This window comes from Protopterus annectens, chromosome 5.part0 (genome assembly GCF_019279795.1).
Source record: "Protopterus annectens isolate FY-2018-M chromosome 5.part0, PAN1.0, whole genome shotgun sequence".
In the NCBI taxonomy this organism is placed as follows: domain Eukaryota; kingdom Metazoa; phylum Chordata; order Ceratodontiformes; family Protopteridae; genus Protopterus; species Protopterus annectens.
The window spans coordinates 498,115,036-498,129,920 of NC_056735.1; positions in this window are offsets into that span (position 1 = coordinate 498,115,036).

The window sequence follows — 14,885 nt, forward strand, 5'->3', positions numbered from 1 at the left end:
ACAAAATGCCATAAATAAATGCATAATATACTTAACTATCTATGTATATCTATCTGTCTATATATGTGTGTGTTTGTGTGTGTGTGTGTGTGTGTGTGTGTGTGTGTGTGTGTGTGTGTGTGTGTGTGTGTATGTGTGTGTTGTGTGTTGATATATATATAATATATTGAGGTTCAATGTTACAATAATATAACAAAATGCCATAAATAAATGCATAATATACTTAACTATCTATGTATATCTATCTGTCTATATATGTGTGTGTTTGTGTGTGTGTGTGTGTGTGTGTGTGTGTGTGTGTGTGTGTATGTGTGTGTGTGTGTGTTGATATATATATAATATATATATATGTATAGATAGCTATAAATATAAATCAGCTATTTGGGTTAGTAGACTAATCAATCCTTATCTGGACCCAAAATGCTTATTCATTTTCCACATTTGCTTAAAATCAAAACTGCATTTAACATTTTCTCTGCCAAACACAATATGGTGGCCAAGCTCTGACCTCTCAGATGTCCAGTGGTATCCTTGTATAGATCATGAAAACATCTCCTGCCTTCTGGATCATAACTCAAGATGGTGACTTTCCCTTTTACCCTTGTTAGGGCAGATGTCCTGGCATTCAGTATGGCAGCTATCAGGGTGCATGCCACTCTGAAACAGTGTTTTCAGCAAATTCAAACGAAGAAATATGTAGCAATTGAGCTTTTAACAATCAGAACTGCAAAACTAAAAAAATCTCACGTCAGTAAAACTATTTTAAACAATTTGCCCTCCAGCGATTATCTGAAACAATCTCATGTTGGTTTATGATTGACTGTACAATTGCTTTGTAAGCAAAAATTTATTTTTGATTCATATTTTATTTTTTACCTCTGTTTTTTACTGTTTTTAGGAAGAAGGGCATAGATTCTAGATTGGCAAACTCTAACCCTCCCAGGATACCTAGTCAGCTATAAATTCACACATACTGTAGAGAGGAGAATCCAGAGCTTGATAAGAGATTTTTTTTTATTTATATTTTGTTTTACTTCCAGTTTTCACTGTTTGTTTTTTGAAAGGGATAGATCTTAGAAAGGCAAACTGTAGCCATCCTACGGGGCCTAGTCAGCTATAATAAAGACAGATAACAGAAAGGATAATCCAGCATTTATCTGAAATAATCTTGTGTTAGTTTGGGATTTCTTGATCTTTACTGTTTAAACAAGTACAACTGTATGCAATATAAAAGAACTGTAATATCTGTGCGAATGGCACAACTAGTAGATTAGAGGAGGTCACAGTGACAACTTGAATGTACATAATTGAAAGTTTAGTTGCATATTGTTTGTGTGATTTTCTCATGGAAGACCTAACATTTATTTAAATGCTGTGGTAAATGATTTTTCTTTTATTTTAGTATTATTTATTCATTTGAGGCTGAAAACGGATTCCTTAAATGAGTATGTCATTAATGATTTGCTAAAGTACAAGCATCTTGTGCAGTGTACTTAATGCTATGTAATATTTAAAGGTAATACCTGATAACAGTAGAGACATGGGTTTATCATGCCAGAAGCTAGATGATTTGCTTACCATTATTATTAGTAAATCTAGAAAAACTGATGGTGAGTGCACTTGCACAATAGGCACAGCTTGGAAATCTGTTGTTACATGTATTAATGATGGGCTGAAGTGGTAAATTAGGCAAAGTGCAAATGGAACACATTCAGGAATGGAAGTGTCTATATTCAGAAATGGTCACTCATCCCCTATTAAACATGATTCTACCAATGACAACTTTGGAAAAAAGAAAGAAAAGAAAAGGTTCTCATCAAATAACAAGGAACAAAATTATTAATAAATATAATGCAAAAAGAATATGTACTAAAAAGGACACTGCTTTGTTATGTAACACATGGATTACAGAGAATGATAACTGTTCAATGAGAAAACATTCAGTCTACAGAAAAGGGTATATTGTTTCGGACATAAAAGGTAGAAAAAAGAGAAATGGGACAGGTGAAAAGGAAGACATCAGAATTGAATTTGGAAGGATTGAAGAGCATTACTGTAAGAAAAAAAAAAGAAAGACTGAAGCTGACAACATGGTTCAAGCAGTAGAAGTACAAAGTCAGCTGAATGAGAATTGTGTACTTGCTCTTGTAATAAGCAATGAAAATAGCTGGATAAATAAGACTAGCAGCATACCTCTCAACCTGGAAATATCAAAAATCTGGACAAGGCCCATGAAAAATAGGTACAAATCTGTACGCTGATTAACATACAGTTTGCATACATAATTACATAACCCCACCCACTCCAATGGAATTGTGGGATACAAACTTTTCAAACACAAACTGAAGAACAGACAACCAAATTATGGCACCAGAGTGCCCCTGCAGCCATTCCAGTGCCCCATTACCTGGCTATTTCATCTCATTTACCATAAACACTAGTGTGCATACTGCTTTACTTCTACAACTTCTGCCCTTGAAACTCACATTTATTAGCCTCTAGCCGCCAGGTGTATTTAGTTGGGGGCATTTACACACACAGTTTCAGATGAATACAAGGTTTCCTGTGTTTGTTTTTATTTATTAATTGTCATAATGTACATATAGTTCAGATTTAATTTCAAAATATTATACTGCTCAAGGAGATATGATGCTCCTAAATTATGGACTATGCCAAGAAGTATTAAAGGCTTCAACTCAAAGCTGAACAATGTCAACATTTTCATTGTTAACTGCTTTATAAAGTTCCATTTGATTCCCTGCATAATGTGTGCTGTTTACTGACATGGCCAAGACTTCTGTTTTCATATTTGAATCAACATTATGAAACGATACTGGATCCATTCCAAAACAGGAACTAGGCAACCAGAGATATATGCATTTAAAATGAAGGATAACACATTTCAGGGCACTGAAAGACCATTTAAAATCCTGGAGGATATTCAGCTTAAATTATCTAGACATACAGCAAGAAGTCAACATTTTAAATATTTAACATTTATATAAAGCCAGAGAGCTTTAATATATTAGGCAGATCAGTCACCCCTCCAAGTACCAGAAAAATCGCTAATGACATAAAAGACAATCATAAGGCCTTCTTTAGCTATGTTAGAAACCTGGGTGGAAACTCCCAGATATGCTCAGAATTAGTCCAAAATGATAAAAAAATCACTGAACCCACAGACATTGCCAACATACTGGCAGACAGGTTCAGTGCAAATTTCTCCCCTCCCTCCCCCCAAGAGGAGAAATATCTATCCCACCAGAGTCTAGCCTCCCAAACATCTCAGATGCCCAGGTGAGAGCTGCTCTCTCTAAAGCAAAAAACACAGCATCAATGGGACCGGACGGTGTCCCCGGCTGTGAGCTACACGAACTCAATGAGGAACTAAACCCACACATAAGGCTGCTGTTTAATCTTAGCCTTACTACAGGATACATACCCAATGAATGACGTATGGCAACTGTGGTCCCACTCCACAAAGGCTGTGCTTCTACGGACCCTGGAAATTACCGCCCCATAAGCTTGACGAGCCTTGTCTGCAAAGCTATGGAGAGGATCATAATGGAACTCATAAATAAAGACATTGGGGACCTACAGACACTGGATCCTACCCAATTTGGCTTTGTCAAGGGCAGATCCTGCCTCTTGAACTTGGTCGACTTTTTCGAAACAGTCACTAAGGCCATTGATGAGGGTAAGGCAGTTCACACAGCCTACCTTGACCTAGCAAAAGCGTTCGACACAATACCCCACTCGGGCATCATAGAAGAGCTCACCAGCTTAGATGTAAACCCATATGTCACAAGATGGGTTGCAAACTGGCTCAAGGACAGAACACACAGGGTTAGAGTTGCTGGTGCCATGTCAGACTCTAAGCCGGTCACGAGCGGTGTCCCACAGGGCTCAGTCCTGAGCCCCCTCTTGTTCGGCATTTATTTTTCTGAAGTGCAGGCAAACATAGGGGGATTGTGGCTGACAAAATTTGCAGATGACTGCAAATTGGGCACCATAATTGACACTCCATCAGACACAGACATCCTCCAGAGAGGTCTCATAGAAATGGATAACTGGTGCCAGAGCCATGGCCTTAAGCTAAATGCCAAAAAATGTATAGTCATACCCTTTGGGAAAAACAAGGTAACCCTTAATTACCACATAGGTGGTAATCCATTAAACATGGCAGAAGTTATCAGGGACCTGGGGACCCAAGTTGACAGTAACCTCTCTTTTGACACTCACATTGCCAAAGTGGTTAGGAAGACCTTCTACATTGCCCACCTGATCATGAAGGGATTCACATCCAGATCAGGAGAGGTCATTGTACCCCTGTACTCTTCACTTATCAGACCAATGACTGAGTACAACGCCCCATTCGGAATGTACCTTACCCGACACCTGCAGCAGTTGGAAAGACCCCAAAAGTTCCTCACCAAAAGGATAAAGGGGCTCAAACATATGTCATACGATGCCCGACTGAAGAAACTCCAGCTCTATTCAGTCGCATACTGTCTGCTCAGAGGTGATCTGTGCCTGATATACAAGGCCATGTCCAACCCGGAATTAATGGACATGCTCCACCTCAAAAAATCCAAATCCACCAGAGCCACAAGAGCAAGAGACTTAAACCTCAACACAGATATAAATAGAATGTGCTGGAGGGACAGATTCATCACCCAGAGACTCCCTACACTATGGAACAGAATCCCAGTCCATGTGAGGCAGAGCCCCTCACTGACTCTGTTCAAGAGAAATCTTGACGAGTGGATGGGAGATCGTAGGTTTACCCCGGGAATCATCTCTGTGTCACTGCTGGACAGAGGCACAGCAAACTAATGGGTATAGTATTCTCATCCTAAGGGGTGGTGAAAGCCACACACACTCTGGCTAGGCTTGTAAATGCCCTAGGGCAGATAGCCTAGTATGAACCTATGAACCTATGAATCACCAGAAGCATAAATGATACTATATTTATCCAGACTGTTTCTAATGGGTCAGCAAGGAACTGAACACATAGCAGTTCATTTTTAACGTACAGAAAATATAAATGCATGTATGTCCTAAGAATGGTATACATGTAACTTAAGGTTTACATGAATATTAACTGTATTTACTGTCACTTGTGATAAACTAGACTACATAATATAAAACTGAATTTAAAACATTATGGCATCACATTATATTTAATGCTAGTTACTTTAATCCTTACTTGCAGCATTTGTTATAATTAAGTAGTAAAACATCTTCTCTTTACTCATCCATAGGGTGATATATGTGTATAGCTAATTGCTTCCAAAGCTAAACTGTTGCTTGAAACAAGTCTGTAAGAGTCTCAGAGCACCTAACATTTTTTTTATTAAAAAAAATAGCACTTTCGTCTCATCTTTAGTTTAATAGAGACTTCATCTCTATTAAACTAAAGATGAGTCACAAGACAAAGCGCTTATCTATTTTAATAAACAAAGTGAGTTGCTCTGACTTACATCATCATTAAATCAATAAAAAATAGATTTTTTTAAGGAGAAAAATGGACTGTCAAAACGCAGTGTAGCTGAAAGGTACATTATGACTGCAACTTACAGTTTGGGTGACACACACACCGTTTCCTTAAGCAGCTCACCTAATAACTCCAAAGTAGCAGCCAGCCATCATTACCTCAATGCAGAACAGCCAAAGCCGAGCCGTTTCCTCTGGCCACCAAAACATTACTTCACCAGGCATCAGCGACCTCCGCTCCATGCAAAGGCAAAACAGCCAGTATTACTCCAGCCACGACTCTGAGTCCAACAACGAATGCACAGCCAAAGGTCTGCAGCAGTTGCTTGTTCCATTTCCGATTCCATGCTAAAAGTTTTCAAACAGCCGGAATTTAAGAACACACAGCCAAACCTGCGTAGCAATCAATACTTTCATTCAAACAGCCAACAGGAAAGCACATGAGCCCTTGAGCTCAATTCCGACAGGCTGACGGTGCTGACATCATCGCGCATGTGATGACGTCAGCTCAAAATGGCACGAAATAAAAAAAATTTGAAAAGAGCTGGAAAAAATCGGAAATGAAGGGGTGCCACTCGGGAATCGTGGCACCCCAATAATTCATCCCCAAAACTGGGTAAAAAATGAGTAAATCGGTACGGTTGGGAGGTCTGACTAGCAGGGATGAAGATCATTCCTTTGTAACAATTGATAGAGCAGATAATACTGAATTAGAAGTTGGAGATTTTTCAGATCTTGTCAGAAACTGTATATTTGTAATTGGAGTTTAGGAACTGATGCCTGCATTTGCAGAGACGATAATGAACAACAAATAGTGTTATGTTTGTCAAAAGTAAAAATACAGGTATTTGTTTGACCTGGTTGCTATACTCTGCCTGAATATTGCTGATCTCTGGCTGTATTTTGTTTTGTATTGAAGCTTTTCATTTAAGGTTTGGGCACTTCTATTTTGTAGCTTATTCTTTTATTACATTTATTTTGTTTTAAATTTTCTGTTCTGTTGGAGTTTTAAAAGGAGAAAAGTTAGCAAAGAATTCCTTTGCAAAGAGTGAATAACATCAGATAATTAGTGGGCGGAGAAACAACATTCCTCTTTCAGTTAGAAATATCTCTATTTAGCTGAAGTATTTGTTTGGCCTGCTTGCTGTACTCTGCCTGAATATTGCTGATCTCTGGCTACATTTTATTTTTCTGTCCCACTAGCCCAGTTGTTGTGTTCTTAAACTTGGTGGCTTTTTTGTTGCCTGCCCCTACTAGACATCTGATTTTGGACACTCCTCCCAGTCCCATCTCATCAACTCGTTCTACTGAATACAGAGAGATCATTTGGGAAGGCCAACCCCCTTACTTTCTCAACCTTGAATTATTTTCTGTTTCCTCCCTTTCAACTTAACTTTAAAAATGCACTTTATTCAACTGCTTTTACTATATTTGTGTTTCTTCCTACTTTATTACTTTATTTTGCTTTTGCTGCTTGTTCTTAAAAGTGTTAAATTGTATTTATTCTGCTGCATTTATTACTGCTTGTTAGTAGCTTGATTAAATTGTAACTGTTATTCTAAGCCTCTTGGTTTTGGTTTAAGCACTTAAGCTTCAGGCCAGTTGTTTTACTTTAAGAAGATTTGTGGTCTACACTCTTGTGGCTGGAGAGATAGCTTACATTTTTCTAAGGTGGGAATTGCTGGTTGAAGGCTTATTGTGCCTGCTTATTTGAACTGTTTTTTTTCTGAAATTGGTGCACTTCATTTTGTAGCATAGACTAGATTCAGACATGCTGAATCTTGCTCTGTTTGTATTACTCAAGCAATAAATCAGGCCATCTTTGGTTGGAGAGGGTTCCCCTGCATCCTATTGGCAGGAGTGTGCAGTTAGAACTCATCTGATTGAAGGATGCTGAAACATGGCTCAGTTTCTAGCTTTTTTATTGGATAATTTGTTTGAATAGGTTTGCTCTCATTTGCTACATAAGCAAATCCAAGCCATCTGCTGATCTGCAAAACGTAAGTAGAATTTTTCATTGTATATTGCACCTTTGAACTGCATTTTTACCATATCACTGCTTATTTGAACTTTTTTCTGAAATTGTTGCACTTTGTTGTAGCATAGACTAGATTTAAGCAGAATTTTACCTTCAGCTAGGATGATACCTCAATACAAACAAAAAATGATTGACTTCAACAATTGGCTTAGTTTCTGGTGTCATCAAAGGGGGTCCAGTATCAGCCAGCCTCAGATGACATGGTTGACAGATCTCAATGTTTTGCCAGAGATAGTCTTTATCTGTCACCCCTGGGATTTCAGTTATTGGCTAAGGCTCTTGCCATCCCCATAGTACCTTTTTTAGGTAATGCCACAACAACAAAATTGCCATTGTAAAAATATCCTCTAAAAACAACCTCAATGTTATGTTGCTAAGTGCTAGGTGTCCAATCCAGAGACTGTACTCACTGGAAGCAGTCCTGGAAGATGTTGACATTTGTGCAGTCACTGAGACCTGGTTTAAGGCTGCATAGAGTACCAAGGCTATACCAGGTTACATTTCCATCCCCATGTTCAGACCACAAACTGAAGGTGTGAGAACTAAAGAGGTGGTATATCAATATTCATTAAAGATAAATATACCTCTAGATTGGTTAAACAGCACAATTCCCTTGAATTACTTCAGGTGCAACTGACTGTAGCAAAGAACCTTCTTCAGGTCATTGCCAGCTATAGGACCCCCTCCGCAAATCAGGACATCCACTCAACCTACTTGGACCTACTTTAGACAATCAAGATACAACCAAACACCCTGGTTTTGGGTGACTTTAATTACCAGTCCATAGACTTGGTAAATTATGTGTTCTAACTCACTTGCCCAAAAGGTTCCTTGACTTTGTTAACTCCAGTGCCCTAGACCAGCTGGTTGACACACCCACAAGACGTTTAAACATCCTGGACCTGGTGCTCACCAAAATGGGGGACTTCTGTAACACCCCCAATGTGTGTTCATCCCTGGTGAGAAGTGATCACAAATCAGTCTTGCTAGAAGTAACTATAACACAAGCCCCCCTCATGCCCTTTGCAACAACTAGACAAATAAACTTCTCCAAGGCCAATTACAACCTCTTATGTGATGCCATAAATAGCTTCAAAGCCCCCCCCCCCCACTGATGGAACAGACACCTATGTTGAGTTATACATCGATGCTTTATACAAACACATGTAGAATTGTACTGACTCTTCCATACCTGATAGAATGAAAGCAGACCTTCAAGGAGAAACAAACCTGCCTGGTGGATAGCTGCCATTAATAGGCTATACAAGAGGAGAAAGAAATTGCTGTCTAAGAGTAGGAAGAAATGTTCTCAAAACTGGAAAAACTTCCTCCTCAACTTGAACAAACAAATAAGACTCCTAGTGAAGTCCTCCAAAACTAACAATGAATCCAAATTAGCTTACCTAACTAAGGATAACCATAAGGCATTCTTTAGTTACATCCGTAACCTCAAAGGTAAGGCCGAGATTTGTGCTGAACTCGTAGTTAATGGTACTACATATAAAGAACCTGTGGATATAGCAAACCTGCTGGCTGACAGGGTCAGTGAAAACTTCACTCCCATGCCCCTGCTACATAAACCGCAAAGCATCCCTAACACCTCTCCACTACCTAGTTTCTCTAAGGAGCAGGTCTTAAATGCCCTCTCCAAGGCTGAAAGCATGGCCCCTGTGGGACCAGACAACATCCCAGGCTGTATTCTACATGGGATAAAACAGGAATTAGCATCATCATTGAGCACTCTTTTTAATCACAACCTAAGCACTGGCTGCATCCCAGTGGAATGGAAAACAGCTACCATCATCCCTTTGCACAAAGGGGGTGCATCCACGGACCCTGGGAACTATAATCCCATTAGCCTGACCAGCCTTATGTGCAAGGCCATGGAACGTATCATCATGGACCTTATTAAAGATATAGGAAATCTCCAAATGCTTGACTCCACCCAATTTAGCTTTGTCAAGGGGAGATCATGCCTGTTAAACTTGGTGGACTTCTTCGAGACAGTCAGCAATGAGGACAAATCTGTGCATACTGCCTATGTAGACTTAGCCAAGGCCATTGAAACAGTCTCCCACTCAGACATCATTGATAAACTCACCCAGCTGGCTATCAACCCATATATTGTCAGGTAGGTTGCAAACTGGCTCACTGATAGAATTCATACGGTCAAAATAGGGGACTTCACCTCCTTCAGCAGACCTGTAACCAGTGGTGTTCCACAGGGATTGGTTCTGGCACCCCTACTGTTTGGAATCTACTTCTCCAAAGTACAGGCTAAAATTAAAGGGCTGACAAAGTTTGCTGATGACTGCAAACAGAGAGTAATCACTGAAACCCCTAGAGATGTCAACATCCTGCAAGAAGGTCTTATGCAGACTAATGACTGGTGCCAAAGTCATGGTCTTAAATTTAATAAAAAAAATCCATTATCATCCCCTTCGGCAAGGGTGATGCTCCTGCAAACTACCACACAAACAGCAATATCCTAAGCACACAGTCAGTGGTGAGAGATCTGGGCATACAGGTTGACAGCAACCTTAACTTCGATCCCCATGGCTCCACAGTGATAAGACAGGCATTTTATAATGCTCATAAGTAAAGTTATTGCCTCCAGAAAACAAGAGGTTATACCCCCCTGTACTTTTCCTTCATCAGGACAATAATAGAGTACAATGCTCACTTTTACTACCACACAAATAGCAATACCCTAAGCACACAGTCAGTGGTGAGAGATCTGGGCATACAGGTTGACAGCAACCTTAACTTTGATCCCCATGGCTCCACAGTGATAAGACAGGCATTTTATAATGCTCATAAGTAAAGTTATTGCCTCCAGAAAACAAGAGGTTATACCCCCCTGTACTTTTCCTTCATCAGGACAATAATAGAGTACAATGCTCACTTTTGTATGTTCCTTTCCAAACACCTGCAGCAACTGGAGAGACAACAAAGGTTCCTTACAAAGAAAATTCATGGTGTTTGAGATCTGTCTTATGCAGACAGACTGAAATCATTGTCACTTTACTCTGTGTCATACAAACTGCTTAGAGGTCGTCTGTGCCTTGCATACAGAGCAATCTCTGACTCAGCTTTAATGGAAATGTTGCACATTCACAAGTCGAATGGCATATGGGTCACGCACTCAGAGCACCTTAACTTGGTATCTGACATCAACAAAACTTGCTAGAGAGACAGATTTGTCTCACAGAGGTTGCCCCACATTTGGAACATTCTTGCTATTCATGTTAAACAAAGCCCCTCATTGGCCCTATTTAAGCATAATTTAGATAATTGGATGGTAACCAGAAATTTGCCCAGGGGTTCCACCTTTGTCACTCTTGGACAGGGGCAATAGGTGCTGATTTTAGTGTTTGCTTAAACAACACACCTTGGGAACATGGATTGTACTTGTCTAGGATTGTAAGGGCCCTGAGGCCATTAGCCTAGTAATCTCCTATGATCCTATATGAGAAATGCCTTAGAATTCCTTAATATAAGGAAGTATGGAGCTGTTTTTATTCATGTTGGTACAAATGATTGCATCTGCAAGGACTCCCTGACTGTTAGTAGAGAACTTACAGCCCTCTTAAGATATCATTGCTTGTACAGGTGTTAGGATGCAGTTTTACAAATCACATATAGGTTCATAGGTTCATAGGTAAGTACTAGGCTATCTGCCCGAGGGCATTTTTAAGCCTAGCCAGAGTGTGTTGGCTTTCGCCACCCCATTGATTAATTACCTGAGTCTCTGTCAAGCAGAGCCAATGAAGTGATCCAAGGGGTGTATTTTTTGTTACCCATCCACTCGTCAAGGCTTCTATTGAAGAGTGTTAGTGAGGGGCTCTGCCTAATGTAGTTAGGAATTTTGTTCCAAAGCATGGGGAGTCTCTGTGACAGGAATCTATCCCTCCAGCATGTTCTATTTAGTGTTGTGGTGAGGTTTAGCTCACTAGAGCACGTGGCTCGCAGTGACTTGGATTTCTTTAGGTGGAGCATGTCCATCATTTCTGAGTTGGACATGGCTTTGTAAGTTAGGCAGAGATCACCTCTGAGTAAGCAATATGCCATTGAGTACAGCTGGAGTTTTTTCAGTTGGGCTGCATAGGACATATGTTTGAGGCCAGTAATCCTCTTGGGGAGGTGCTTTTGCGGTCTTTCCAGCTGTTGGAAGTGTCTTGTGAGGTACATCCCAAATGGGGCATTGTACTCTATAATGGGTCTGATGAGTGACGAGTCATGGGGCACTATAACCTCTTTATTTCTAGATGTGAACCCCTTAGTAATTAGATGGGCCACATAGAAGGATTTCCTAACTACTTTGGCAATATGATTGTCAAAGGAGAGATTACTATCTACCTGGGTCCCCAGATCTCTTATTACCTCTTCTGTATTAAGGGGGCTGCCGCCTATGTGGTAATTCGTGGGTGTTTTGCTTTTCCCAAATGGGATGACTATGCATTTTTTGGCATTTAGCTTGAGGCCATGACTTTGACACCAGGTGTCTGTCTCAGTAAGGCCTTTTTGAAGGATGTCCGTGTCAGCCAGAGAGTCAATTGTAGCTCCCAGTTTGCAGTCATCTTCGAACTTGGTTAGCCATAGTCCTCCTGTGATTGCCTGTACTTCTGAGAAATATATGCCGAACAGTAGGGGTCCCAGAATCAAGCCTTGTGGGACACCACTTGTGACTGGTTTAAAGTCGGACCCGGAGCCCGCTATTCTTATCGTGTGAATTCTGTCTGTAAGCCAGTTGGCAATCCATCTTGTGACGTAGGGATTTCTGTTCAGGCTGGTGAGTTTTTCTATAATACCCAAGTGAGGAATGGTGTCGAACGCCTTGGCGAGATCAAGGCAGGCTGTGTGAACCACCTTTCCCTCACCTATGGCCTTGGTGACTGCCTTGAAGAAGTCAACCAGGTTTAGTAGGCATGATCTGCCCTTAACAAAGCCAAACTGGGTATATAGAAAAGAGAGTCACGTCAGTGTGAATGCAAAGATTTTTGGGTAAATACCTACTTGAAAAATGTGGCCCATTTTAAAAATGGAAAATGAAAAGTAACCAAGTCTAATTTTGAGGGCACGAGTGTTTTGACAGTATAGTGTGCAATTGTCAAGACAAGGGAAGATACATTTTGCTGCAGATATACTGTAATATTTGACTAACACAAAACAGGATTTTTGTCAGGTCAAAAATGTGACAGTTCAAAGATAGTAACATTTGATGTATTTCTGATGGTTGCAAATGCTAGTAGCATTAGTAATATTTTTATTAGAAAATTTGCTACATTCTCACAAGATTGATGTTGCTATTGCTGTGAAATATGGTTTAAGAACAATGAGTGGAAACCATTTCTATCAGGGTGTAAAAGTTTTTACTGTAACAGACATTCTAATAAAAAAATCAGCTGGAGGGATTATAATAGGGATTACAGATTGTTATGAGCTCCATGATTATTATATGTTCATGAAGTACTGTAGGTTGTGTAACTGTGACAATAAAGACAACCATGGAATGTATAGCAATTGTTGGAGTGTATAGACTGCCAAAGTCAAGTGATGATGACTTAGAGGAATTCATACATTTATTGCATGAAACACAGGAGGGAAAATAATAGTGGTCAGGGACTTAACTTTTCCAGAAATAAACTGGAATAATATTAATTCAATAAAATTAATAAGGAAATTATTTACATTTGCTAGAGACTGTAAAATAGCCTACCAGGGAATTTAACAAGTTAGACATATTTCTAATGGTATGACTGTTACGTCTTGTCAAGTTTTACCAATGTAGATGTGCAGTAATCATGGGGTTATAAAGGTTAAATTGCTGCTAGACAATCCTGCCAAACTGAAATCTACATCAATGCACTGAATATTAATACCAGATTATATGGAAGAAAAACAGTCCTATGTAAACATAATTGGAGTGGTTCATTCAGTGGAAAAATTGCAGACAGAAAGAGGCAAGGGTTAAAAGTGAAATTATTTGAATATAAGAATTCAAAAACATGTTTTATTTCAGGATTAAGGCACAAAAGTTCAGGAGGATATATTTCCATAAGAGCAGCTAGTTGATTAAGGTGAAAGACAAAAGTGTAAGAAATGGAAAATAAGTTGAACTTTAGCTTTGGAAATTGAAATAAACAAGCTGAACAGAGAAATTAAACATACTGTAGTGTAAGACAAGATTAAAAAACATAAGTAAATGTATGTAAAGATGTTGAGCATAATAGGAAACCATTTCATAGATACATAAGATGTGGCAGGAATAAAGGTATACAAACTGATAAACTGTGTAGATTCTAAACATGTTTTCTCAAATACAACAGATTATAGATATTGTGAAGGTCCCTTCCTCTGGGCCAGTAATCAGTTCTCACCAATGACACTGGTGAGGGATGGTCACTAGGAGAAAAAATGGATACACACAGTATTTTCAGATGCAGCTCTCTGCACCAAGCACAGTTTCTCTCCACTCCAGACCTGGGGCTGGATTTTCTCTCTCTCTCTCCCCAGGCCCTGAACAAGACTGCACATTGACCACTGTGGAGCACTGTGTCCCTGTTCCAAGTAGTTGACACACATACTTGGATACTTGATTTTCACACACATACACACACACACACACACACACACACACACACACACACACACACACACACACACACACACACACACACACACCCCCCTGGGAAAGGCTGGCACAGATTTACCAACTATGCCCCCTCTGCACAGAATATAAAGTAAATATGCTGCCACCAGTCAGCTACTCTAAGGCTTTTTCAAGGGTAGCCAATTATACTGAGCAAAATTAATACTAATACAAATGGCACAGTTTGACCAAGGCAGCAAGGCTTTTAGGAGTGGCCACAGTGTCAATGAAATAAGCATAAGTACTCTCAAGGTGTTAAAAGTATTCTCTAAAAGACTGGCCATAATGAAAGGTATAGAAATATTTACAACTAAATAATCAAATAGAAAACATGAGACTACTGAATATCTAGTTACAATAAACGTCAGAATTTCAATCACAGAAGATACAAAAAAATAACACAGTTGGATAGAGTCATAAAGATGCAGAAAATCAATACTTAACTAAGCTCACTATATTTTCCTGACTAAAGAATTACTGTTACCTAGTTGTTACTTACTACAGCAAAGCAAGATGATGAGTACTGAGTTGATTACTACAGCAAGGTAAGATGAGGTTTGAGGTGGTGTGAGATATCTGTGAGAGATCTTTTCTGTCAGGTTTCAAAAAAACAAAGTGCTGCTGTGAGAGTTCCGGAATATCTCTCACTAATATCTAGAAAGTCATTTCAGTACTGGTTGTAGAATGACATCATCTCTG